This window comes from Erpetoichthys calabaricus, chromosome 11, assembly GCF_900747795.2.
Source record: "Erpetoichthys calabaricus chromosome 11, fErpCal1.3, whole genome shotgun sequence".
In the NCBI taxonomy this organism is placed as follows: domain Eukaryota; kingdom Metazoa; phylum Chordata; class Cladistia; order Polypteriformes; family Polypteridae; genus Erpetoichthys; species Erpetoichthys calabaricus.
In genome coordinates this window covers 16,115,615-16,127,661 of record NC_041404.2, presented here as the reverse complement: position 1 = coordinate 16,127,661, position 12,047 = coordinate 16,115,615, and the positions used below count along the sequence as shown (strand labels likewise).

Here is a 12,047-nt window from a genome sequence, read left to right as displayed (position 1 = left end):
AGAAATGAAGACATATAGGCACCTCTATGAATTCTCTTTCCAAAAAGATGCTCAGATAACAGCATATTAATGGAATGAAATTGCAAATTGAACTGGACGAAACAAAGCAATTTGTAAGAAAGCACATTAAACATGGAGACGTCTTCTTAAAGTCAGTCATAACAGGCACAACTCTTTGTCCATCAGCAGTCTCATCGAGCGTAGGCATCTTTCGCTGAACAATTATGTAAACAAGTCACTTCCTCTCATGTGAAATTGTTAGGTATGCAACATTGACCAAACACTACCACCCACTGACCACAAGTATATCCACTCAGTGATTGAATGGGCTGCCACAAGTATAACTGTGTTTTTGTCACTGAGAACGTTCATGCTTTACATTGTGGTCAGTGCATAATTTTAAAGCTCCAAATATAAATATTGCTTTGTTATTTTGTTCTGCAAAGAACATCTTCATGTAGGAAAATTATCCATGCAGCAAGGCAGATTGCAAAATACCACTTGTGCTCATCAGTCACTTGACACAGCTAGAACCTACTTGTTTATAAGTTGTGCCCAAACTGTACTAGTTCTAGAATTTTTAGTCTATTTTCCCAAAATATTGTTGTGAGAAGTTAAGCAAAATGACAACTTTTACTGGCTAACTAGAAACATTACAACATGCAAGCTTTCGAGGCAACTCAGGCCCCTTCTTCAGCCAAGATATTTATGAAATAAGATATTAAACTGAAAGGTGACCCTTCTCAAATCTCATCCAGTCACTGACTCTCCAACTGTTATTGTGGGTTTTCTTCAAGTTCTCTATTTTTGTCCCAAATCCCCAATAATGTGCATTTTATGTTAACTTTAAAATTGATCTGGTGAGAGTAAGTGTGGGTGTCTTGTCCTGCATATACAGTACTGCTACTGTCATGACTTTGAACTGAATTAAGTTGGCTGGTTGGTTAATAAATGGATGGATAAACAAAGACTGGGATAAACAGTACATAAATTGTCCTGCAATGAAATGACATAACTTTCTTGTTCTCAGGATTGCGTGATTCTCACTATAGTAAGAGAATAAATTAGTTAACAGATTTTTTTTATTTACTTTTATCATTTAGGCAATAATTAAGTAAAGACAATTGTGCAGTGGATAGCCTAACATTTTCAGAAACCTGGGTTTGGTTCCAGGGCTTCATGCTTAAAGTGTAAATGTCCTTGTGTCTTTGATTCCGCATGTAGGCATGTTAAATTCACTGGTAACTCTTATAAGAATAATCGAGTGTGAATGAGTGCTCCCTGTGAAAGTCTCACTTTCAATTAAGGTGTTGGTTACACCCTAATGCTTCATTCTGTAGAAAAAGATTTCTGGGCTTTAATGGATGACAGGTTCAAATAATGAATGGATAAAATATACCGTCATTTAAAAAATAAACACTATAATATCAGGTATTATAAATGGAAGACACTTAATGAATTTACTGAATTTGCTTGTTCATTTCAAATTTGTAGGAAGTCAAGTCTTGGAAGGGGTGCCAGTTCTCACTAACACTAAAGCATTTTACAGTCATCAGTTACATTTTCATTCACATTTTTGAGATATGGAAAGAAGACCCTAAAGATATGCAACCAGTACCCAAAGTACCCAAGTTAAAACTAACACAGACATAACATGCCAACTCCACACAAAGTTGCAATTTGAATTGTGAGGCAGTAGTAGTAACTATTTCACTAGCATACCACCCAATTAATATCTTTCCATTTTTTTGTCGAAACTTTTTTGTGTATTGTCAGCTTTTCGTAAACCATGCATCATTCTGTGCTTCTTCGTTCTACCTTAACTGGCAAGAAAAAGATATAGAGAGATCGAGAATATGTCTTCAGAGCACTTTTGTTTATGGCATGCTCTCTATTCCTGTGACAGGGTCTCCATATTTAATATATTCCACATCTTGTTAGTCGCTTGTCATTCTAAAAATCTCCCACGGATGGCTACAACACATCTTGAATTAAAAAGCTGCACTTTACCTTTGCAGCACTGAAATTTTTTCCCATGATAATTATAACCACCTCACCTGGTTTCTGCCAGCTGTGTGCCTTTACTAGAAACAGCACAGCACTTACTGTCTTATACTGCTTTCCTTAAAAAAATGGAATGCCTTGTCTTCCACTAGAAGGCTCTGCACAGCACAAAAGCTATAAAGCTTCTTGAGAGGCAGTCATATAGAGAACAATTGTACTTTAGAGAAACGGGTACATTTGTTTCATCCATTGGGGGCCACATTAAGTAATGTTCACTAGACAGCAGGGGTCAGAAGCCTATCTTTGTTAATTGAGCAATCAACTGTGGGGACCTTTCGACGAGTTTAAAAAAAGATGCTGGTGTAGAAGTAGAGGCAGTTTTTTATCAGTGGCATATGAAGAATTGGTCACACTGGCAATAAAGGCTTATTTAGAGCACTTGTTAAGTGAAGTTGTATCACATACCTATGAAAAATTAGATTTGTAAAGCTAATGAGTTACTTAATTACAGTACTGAAAATGGCACAGGCAGGTAATAATGAAGTTATGTAAACCACTACCCTCACAATTATGACCAGGAATCACAAATGTACTGTAAGAACTCCTCAGAAAACACGAACTCAGAGGGTTGCTGAATGTTTTTCTAGTTTTTAGTGCTGCTACCTCATAGTTTGAATTCTGGTCTGGTCATCGTGTTTATGTGAAATTTACAGTGCATATTCTTCCAGTGTCTGCTTTTGATGTGCTTGTAACACAAAGAAGGGGAGTGGCTGAGATAAAACAAAGAAACAACTTAAAAAAAAAATAAGTAAGAGACAGGAACACATTTCCAAACAAAGCACTTACGTCATTGAAAACAAAACCAAACAAAAATGTACTGATTGTACAAGCTGAGAGGGAATGGAATTAGAAGATGATACAGAGGGTCAGGGGTTGTATACAGGAAAATTGCAATTAAATAAGCAAAGCTCTTAACATGTTGCCATAATCTTAGAAAATTGTGAGATGTAAGTAAAAAAAATGGGAAGGTGTAACCAAAGCCAAGAAACACTAGACATAAATCATAATCAGTGGACACAAAAATAAGAAATGATGCAAAAGTCTTTCCCTTCACAAATCAAGTCTTGGATGACCAGGAACAAGTGGCACCAATTTTTAAAGCATTTCTAAAAACCTCATGCATGGAACTGAATATTTTGTCTTAGTGATGAGTCTCGACAATGGTGCCATCCATAAGGAAAAATCAAAAGGGAAAAAAGGGGTATAACTACTAGATTTGGTGGCCTCAGAAAGTCCAAAAATCATGCCGAGATAATGTTAGAGGACAAATAATAGTTGGAAAAAATGAAAATCTTAAGCCAGTTCATGACAAATAAAAACAAAACTAAAATCAAAAGTAAAGAACAGAATAAATTCTCAAAACAAAAAAAAGAAAAGATAAACAATTTTCTTTGATTTTTAGAAGCAAAATATAACACTGTTTATTGCACGATCTCCTTAGTCTGTCAGTGGAACAGGACGGTGACAGCAGTCTGTCGCTGAAGCTGCTCCACTGTCTGGAGATGATACTGTTCAGTGGATGCAGTGGATTCTCCATGACTGACAGGAGTCTGCTCAGCGCCCGTCGCTCTGCCACAGATGTCAAACTGTCCAGCTCCGTGCCTACAATAGAGCCTACCTTCCTCACCAGTATATATATATCATACTCCCCTTACACCCTGGGGGCATTTTTCTACAGTCTTCACCTGACAGGGGGTACCCCAAAATAAAACCTTATTATTCAAAGAATAAAGGCAGGGCAGACAATTTTTCAATAAAACCTGACAGATAACTTCTCAAATGTGATAGAATCTCTGTGTGTGTGTCAAATTCAAACATTCCTTTACTTAAAAACTACTGCTAATCTAGGAGAAAAAAGGCACTCCCAATAATATTTTCAAATGTTTGTTTTCTGGTACAGTATATCTCATGTACTGTACAAGTAATGCCAGGGCAGTTTTTTTTACCTGAGGCGTTCCCAAACATGTCAACTGTACCTGACTAAAGTTTCATGTTGATTACATAAAGAAAAATTGTTACAGCATTTGGCACGGAGTCCTCACCCCCAGACCCCTATCCAAACCTCTCCAAATGTTTCATAAAAATGGCTGTGCAAGCACAAAGCTCCAAAGAGCACAAAGAGATGCCTGAAGAGACTAGGCAGACACATCAAATAAAGTCCCAATACAGAATCCAGAGGCAGTGGTCTAAACAGAGCAGAGGTTAAAAAATATCAAACAACACAGTACCAATACAAAATCCAGAAATCAAAGTCAATACAGAGCAGAGGTTCAAAAAAATCAGAATCAAAGAAGCAAAGTCAAAAACAAAGCACAGGGTCAAAAATCCAGAAAACACAAAGCATAGCAATAGCTCAGTAACTCATCAAAACACTCTATAAAGTCCAGCACATTCCATAAACTGCAAGGAATTATGGGGTGACCTTCTCTTAAATAGGATGGAGGGCTGTCCCTAGTGCTGATGGCCAGGTGAATCCACCCCTTGTGGGACCATCTACAAAGCACAAGGGACAAGGACAATTGAACACAAAGAAAAATGTACATAATAAACAAAATAAACCTTAATACAAATAAATGGCATACAATCACATGAAATAAACATGAAATACAGCTTTGAATACCAGCCAGGGCGAATATGCTGGCTGAACCGTAACACCCGTCACCTAATACACTCTTATACCCAAGTACCCCCCTACCCCACCAACCCATTTACATGAAACTTTTTAAATTGTTTGCTCCTGATTCAAATAGTGTATTTTTTCATTACACACACCATCAGATGTGTCTCATTATGTCCATACATGGACATCTACGTATTCCTAAAGGTGTCACAGTCGCTGCCATCCAATGGTATAAAGTTTGCGAGTGTGTGACCTATTGAGTCAGAGCTAATGACCTAGAAATATGAGGTGGTACTTATCAAAGGTCGCCTCGCTCCTCCTCTTATTTGGAGGATATCTCATGATTGGTACATCGTACAATAATGTGCTTCGACTTGTTTTGATCAGAAGAATCAACTGTAAGTGCTAATGTGTCACTTATAGATACTTGCTGTTGTTTTGTGAAGTAATATGCAAGAGCACATGAAAAATCAGAAGAGCAGTGTTTTCAGCCTCTAGCTGGCGTTTGCTTGGTCGGTGGTAGGGTTCATCAGTTCATTGGTTGAAATCTGTTGGTCAGCACTTTTTGATTGATGCATAACACTTGGGTATTCCTTATACAGAATATTTACTATGATTTATTCAAATATTTTTTGTGACACTTTATGAAGCAACACACATATAATTTCATAGTAAAATACAGTCAACTGTAAATATTGTAACAATTTGATTACTATGAGAGTGAAGTCAACACCCGTCACTTGCAAATGAGGGTGTTTGGGTTGGTGTGTTGCATAGTTCACTTGTATGATATGGCAAAACATTTTTAAACAATCGCTTGGCCCAGTACTGGGCCACTCAGGGTGTAAGAGGGTAGGGGGGGGGGGGGGTAGGGTTCAGATGTACAGTATATTCAAAGGCTGCCATGTCAGAGAAGCCCACCTTAAAAGTAAAATGCAAACAATGAATAGTTTCCACTGGTAGATAGCTTCCATTCATATAATAAAAAAAAAGAATTTGTGCATTAATTTAATTTTCTTGAACATTTTTGTTGTGAAAGCCTCCAGCTTCATTCTTTTTCATGACATGAATTAAATCTTTTTGCACAGACCACCTTACAAAACCCAGACTTATCTTGCTGCATGGCTGCCTGTTAGAAAATAGATGGCTTACCATGTATAACCTCACAATAATGTGTCTCAGGTTGCTCTGAGGAAAGTAAAATATGGCCTGTGTCAGCGACAAGTGTATTACCAGCTCAGATTCATGCTCAGTAATACATTCTGAAGCATGTATATTCAGGGTTTCTCTAGAGATTTGACAAACAACTTAAGAAGCATTCATTTACTGGCTGTATCTTGGCTATGCTTTCTCAGGTTTGCTTTTACTAGCTGTTTAATCAGACTGAAGTAGGTGAATGTTCACTTCTTCATATCTCTGGGTTTCTAATATTACATGCAAATTAACTGATCTTAAAAACATGAATGTTAAATATTTTAGGCTTTATAAGTCACAGCTGAAAGGGGCAAATAATACATATGGATGCAACAAAAACTCTTCTAATATATATTTTATCTTTGAATTTATTCTGGATGTGACTAATATATATTAAAAAATAATTTAAGCAACTAGTTGTGTTGTAGTTGGCAATGTGCTACAATATGTAGTGCTGTTGCTTTAATTCAAGGTTAGCTGTCCCTATGACAAATTTGTATTATTTCTTTGTGTTCAAATTGGTATCCACAGGGCTATCTGGTTTCACCTCACACACTCCAAAAATGTGCAGTTAGTTTATTTTGCGATATTGGGCCTATCAGTAGAATTGTGCTACATTCAAAGCTTATTTTTGCCTATTTCATATTGCTGCTGAGATATACAGAAGCCTATAATCCAGCATTAGAAAATCTGGTTCAGAAAAATGGAAGGATAGAATTCTATCTATCTATCTATCTATCTATCTATCTATCTATCTATCTATCTATCTATCTATCTATCTATCTATCTATCTATCTATCTATCTATCTATCATTATTCTTCTCCTAAGTCATCTGACAAAAGAATTTCCATCCAAAGTTTGATTGCAAAGCAAATGGGAATATGACACAAATTATTCAAAAAATTACAGAGTGCATTACAATGAAGTTATGCAAGGTACAGAATCATAAATATGTTATTAACATACCAGTTTGTGTTCTAAATTAACTCACTTTGAATTTATTTATAACTTGTGAGAAAAGGAACACTCTTGATCCATTAAAGAACTAAGAATGAGGTAAAAAGTGCCAATATAACAAAAAAAATAATACAAGAAAATAAAGATTTATTTATACAGAATAAAGACAATGGAGGAGAAAATTATGTACAAAATAAACTGAAAATAACAAAGTTGCTCCCCCTCTAGGTCCCCTGTCTATCTGGCAAGTAGCTGACCCACTTCTCACCACAATACTGAACAGACACTTCTCTCTGACTCCCACACTGTTTCCTTTGCCAGTTGTCAACACAATTCCAAGCTCACTGTGTTCTGTGAATGAGTTTTTTTTTTTTTTGCATTTTCTGGGGTAATTTCCAGTCCTGCATAGATGTTCATCCTGGTCAGGAGCCAAACCTACATTTAGACATAAGATATCAGGTACAGGTGTCTGGTCATTTGCAAACTGTACTACTAGAATGGATCTTAAAGAGTCACACAGCAAAGTTGCTAATGTGAAAATAACATTTAAAGTGTATATCTCGAAACTATTCCAGTTGTATCCTGGGTTAACATAATAAGTCTTTCCACTGATCCATGTTAACATCCCTTTCTAACAAATGTCCAGGACACCCTTCCATGAAACAAAATACACTGGCCCTGGCAGACTCTTGGGTATTGAACTGGCATGGCAGCTTAGAGCAGTTTTAGTGCAAGTCTCTTTCACACAGATGAAACCTCTGTTCCTGTTCTGTAGAACCCCCTGTTGTCTATAGTCTCTACTCTTATGTACCTTTTATCGATAGCACTAAGTGCTTTATATGAAATAAATAAACACTATTTTTATACAGAAAGTGGTATAAAATGCATTGATTGCACATAGGTTAACACTAGAATTACCAGAGCCAATGAAAAAACTCGTAAATCCGGCCCACCTTAAATCTCTTCATACCTCTTCATCAGCCTCCTTTGTCTTCTAAATGTGTCGATAAGCCCAAGCAGCAAGCAGCCTGCTATATAACCCCCCTCCCCCCTCCAATGCCTCAGAATGGGCAAGAAGTTCTCCCAGTTCCTGCCTTGATTGATTATCTGGGAGTGAGCTACCCAGAATTGTTAATTTGATGTGTGTTTTGTGTCTACAACAATTTATGTAAACACATCGCTAAAACAAATGTTTTTCATGTTTTAATAATAAATAACAAAATGTAAATATGAACTGTATAATGTGTGAAGGCTGATGGCCAAATATCGAATAAACACTTTCACAAAAGTACAGTACGACAGCTTCCGTGGTGTAGTGGTAAGATCCGCTGACTTATAATCCGGAGGTCTTGAATTTGAAACCGGCTCCCTGGCAAATTTACCGTTTTGAGTAGCGAGCTGCTCTTATTGCTAATATTATACAATAAAAACATACATTTGATTTGTGTCTGTAAAAGCCAGTGCAAATTTATAGTACTTGTAAAAATTAGCGTTATTTTTTTCACTTTTATTCTCTTAGTCACAATCACGATACAACGTCCACACCCCGCCCCAGATGTGATGCGGTTACTTTTTATCTGAAACTGGGAATGTGAGTGATGTTTTGAGACAATGGAACTGGAAATTCCCTGATCTGGAGGGATAAAAGCTGACACACAAATGCTGGTGAATCTGCCTTCTTTGTATCTCACAGTCATTTGAATTATTTTTTAAATCAGTTTTATTGAGTGTTCCTGCTCACGCTGAATTAGTATGTACCTTATCGTTCATGATGTCAAAGCTGCACTGACAAAAAACAGAGACATATGTATATATGATATTTGGAATAACTCATTTTGTGACCTGTATAGTACATTTCGGAAAACATTGTGGCACTGATGCAACATTATTCATATTATTCATATTCATTTGCATGCCTTCTTGCACTTGTAATCAGTGACCGCGTTCTTTTTTTTTCGATCTTGCCAGTGTCCACTTTTGGGTGCACGGTACTGTTTCTTTTGTACTCCAGGACATGCAGAGGAAAGAATAGTACAGAGAGGTCAGTTCTGCGCTATATGCAATCATCAGATTCAAATGTTAACAGCTCACACACAAGGGCCATCCTTTCTACATTTACGACATGTGTACCTGTTGCAATGTACACACTTCTCTGTGTGCTGTGGTTACTATTACACTGAAGGGGCTGGGGGGAGCGGCGGTCTTGAAACAGAAACTTGATGATGTTGCATGCTCTTTTGCTTTATACATCGCCTTTTCTTGTAAGAAGTGACAATGAAGCTCCTCTGCAAGGTGAGCCATGAACACTCTTCTTTTCTCAGTGGCCCCCGTACATGCCTTGCACAGTACATTGATCACCGCCAAGTCAAGCTTGTTGTAGCACAAGCAACCGGCCACCTCCATGCTCCTGCCGCATTGAATAAGCTCACGCCTTCTGGTTCACGATGTCAACACAGTATCAGAAAAAAAAGAAAGAGACAAATATATGTGACATTTTGAAGAAATCATTTTATGACCTGAATAGTACCAATCAGAAAACATTGTTGCATTAGTTATTATTATAAATATATTTCAAATATTATTTGAAAACGATCAGCATCAGATCGGGTGTGAATTTATTCTGGCGCTGTAAGTTAGAGTCAGATCAGAAGAGGGCGGGGAGGGGGGGGGCGAGGGAAAGCGTGAACGTGACTGAGAGAATAAGACTGAAAAAAAGCTAACTTTTAGAAATGCCATACATTTACAGCTGATCTGAGGGAGAACTTCTTGCCCGTTCTGAGACAGTGGGTGGGATGGTATAGCAGGCTACTTGCTGCTTGGGCTTATTAACTCATTTAGAAGACAAAAGAGGCTGTCGAAGAGGTGCAAAGAGATTTAAGATGGGCCGGATTTTTAAGTTTTTTCGTTCGCTCTGGTATTTCTAGTGTTAATTCCATTATGATCTAGGATCCATGTCAGGGAAACGAAATTCTGTTGAAAGTTTTAGGTGGGACAGAAATGATGAAGACCTGGATACAAGATGTAGTGCAACAATCCCACCAAAAGACAATAATTTCCCTTTATTGCCTGGTTTGAACCATTTTGTCATTGCCAGCGTAAAGCAGCACATCATATCAAGGTTCACTCTGTTGAATCTTCATTTTGCGTTGCTGAATTGCACCATATTTTCTTTAAGATGAAGTCTGGCTGTTCTTCCTAATAGCCTTGGGAACACAAAACTCTGGCACTGAACTATGTTTAAAACTGTAGAATCAATATTCCTCATTTTAAAAATACAAACTATAACTTGATGACCTTTTTTTATTTTTCACCTAATCTTGTTGCTTCCCAGTCAGCTCATTCAGAAAGCAGACTAGCTGGCCCACTAGGATTTATTTTTATTTTTTTCAATGTAGAAAGTGGAGCACCATAAACATTCTCCATTCTCACAGCACAAAAGTGAAATTTTAAAAGTTATAAGTAGCTAACACATTAAAAAGTTCACTGTCAGTTCCTACTGACAGATAAAGAAGATAAATTAATACCCATGAGTTTTCTCACTATTGAAATAGATGTATAATGTATAATGATACATTATAGAGTTTCTAAACAAAGACACAACTTTTGTTTTTTTTATTGAATTATGTAGCCCCTCTTCTGTATCTTACCAGTTCAGGTAAGACTGAGGAGATTAGAAGAGTAGGGTGTAAGAGTATATATAGGTTTATGAGGCACTGGGACCTGTTCTACAGTGAGGTGCACCAATGTGTTGGGGAGGCATATAAGTAGGTTACTCGAGGATTGTTTAATACTGCAAAGTCACATACTGTACATACAGTATATTTTATAAAAATAATTATATGTGGTTAAAGGTTAAATAGTTTAAGATGAGAAATGTGAGAAATGGGGCCTGTAATATTCGGCGAGATCAAAAGAATGAGTAAAACAACTCTATTTAAATCTCATTCAAGCAATGAATATATGATTGTGAATTGCTAGAAATCAAATGATTTCTGCTGTTATAACTTTAGATGAAATGCACAGAAGGCATTTGCTATGGTGTGGTTAATTTCAGTGGTGATTATGTGAAGATACCAGGAAGCCTTTGCAGCGGTGCTATTTAAGGGGTCATACACTCATGGTAACTGTTACGTATTAAGCTTTAGCAGCTGTGGACCACCAAGGGGCGTAAAGCTCCCCAAACCCCAACACAGACAGACTGAGACACAAGTTCAACAGAGCATACATATTATTCTTCAGTGGAGAAGCGTTTTCTATTGTTCCCCACTTCCCAGTACAGTACAAAAGCACTCAATAGCACAGTCCAGCCCAATAGCCTTTCCTGTTTCTTCTCTCTCTTCTTCACTTACACTCCTCTTCCCACAGGCTTTGTCCTCCACCTCCCAACTATGACTCTCGGGGTAGTGGCTGCTGGCTACTTTTATAAGGTACCTGGAGGTGCTCCAGGTGCTCGTTGACCTACTTACGGCAGCACTTCCGGGTATGGCAAACAAGGGCTCAGCAGTTCTCCAGGTGCGCCCTGGTGGTGGCCACAGGCTCCAGTAAGGTTGATCTTCCATGCTCCACTGCTGCACGCCAGGGGGGCTGCCCTCTAACGCTCCGGGGGAGGTAATGGTCTGGATATGCTCTCTCCCCCTGACCTTCCATTAATCCTGGCCGTCCTCCAGACAACTTAATTTAATGTCTCTTAAACAGATAACATTAAATCAGCCTGCAGAATGTTCAATAAGAAAAGGATTTAAGCATGTAATATAACTGAGATGTAGTGAAAACTTGGCCACATTTTTCTGCATACAAAATGGAGAACCTAGATTTATATGTGCTAGTATTCTTCATAAAGTGTTTATAAAAAGTATTCAGTGAACCATTTCACATTTTATTTTTATGCAACATTAAATCAATGAGTTTAATTTGGCTTTTTTGATCAACACAAAGACTTCTTAACGCCAAAATGAAAATTGGTTTAAATGAATTACAAATAATAAACACATAATAATGTACCACATAAGTATATACCCCCTTCACTTCTCATCTCATTTTTGTTTGGGTACCATTTAAGGAAAAAAGAAGCAATTTAGAGGACTGTATCTTTAAAAAAAAAAAGATGATTATAATGTAGGGAAAAGAAGTTAATTAGGAGCAAAAACTGGTTACTAATTAAAAAAGGGTTAGAATGAAATCCTGCAGCCACAGTAGTGCTCCATGACCGGA

General features: G+C 37.4%; 1 protein-coding gene across 2 annotated transcripts in view; it reads left to right on the top strand.

The window, feature by feature from the left end:
* LOC114660203 (gamma-aminobutyric acid receptor subunit beta-2) overlaps nucleotides 1-12,047 on the top strand; it is a 326,416-nt gene that overhangs the window by 237,131 nt on the left and 77,238 nt on the right. The gene's annotated exons all lie outside the window — the stretch shown is intronic.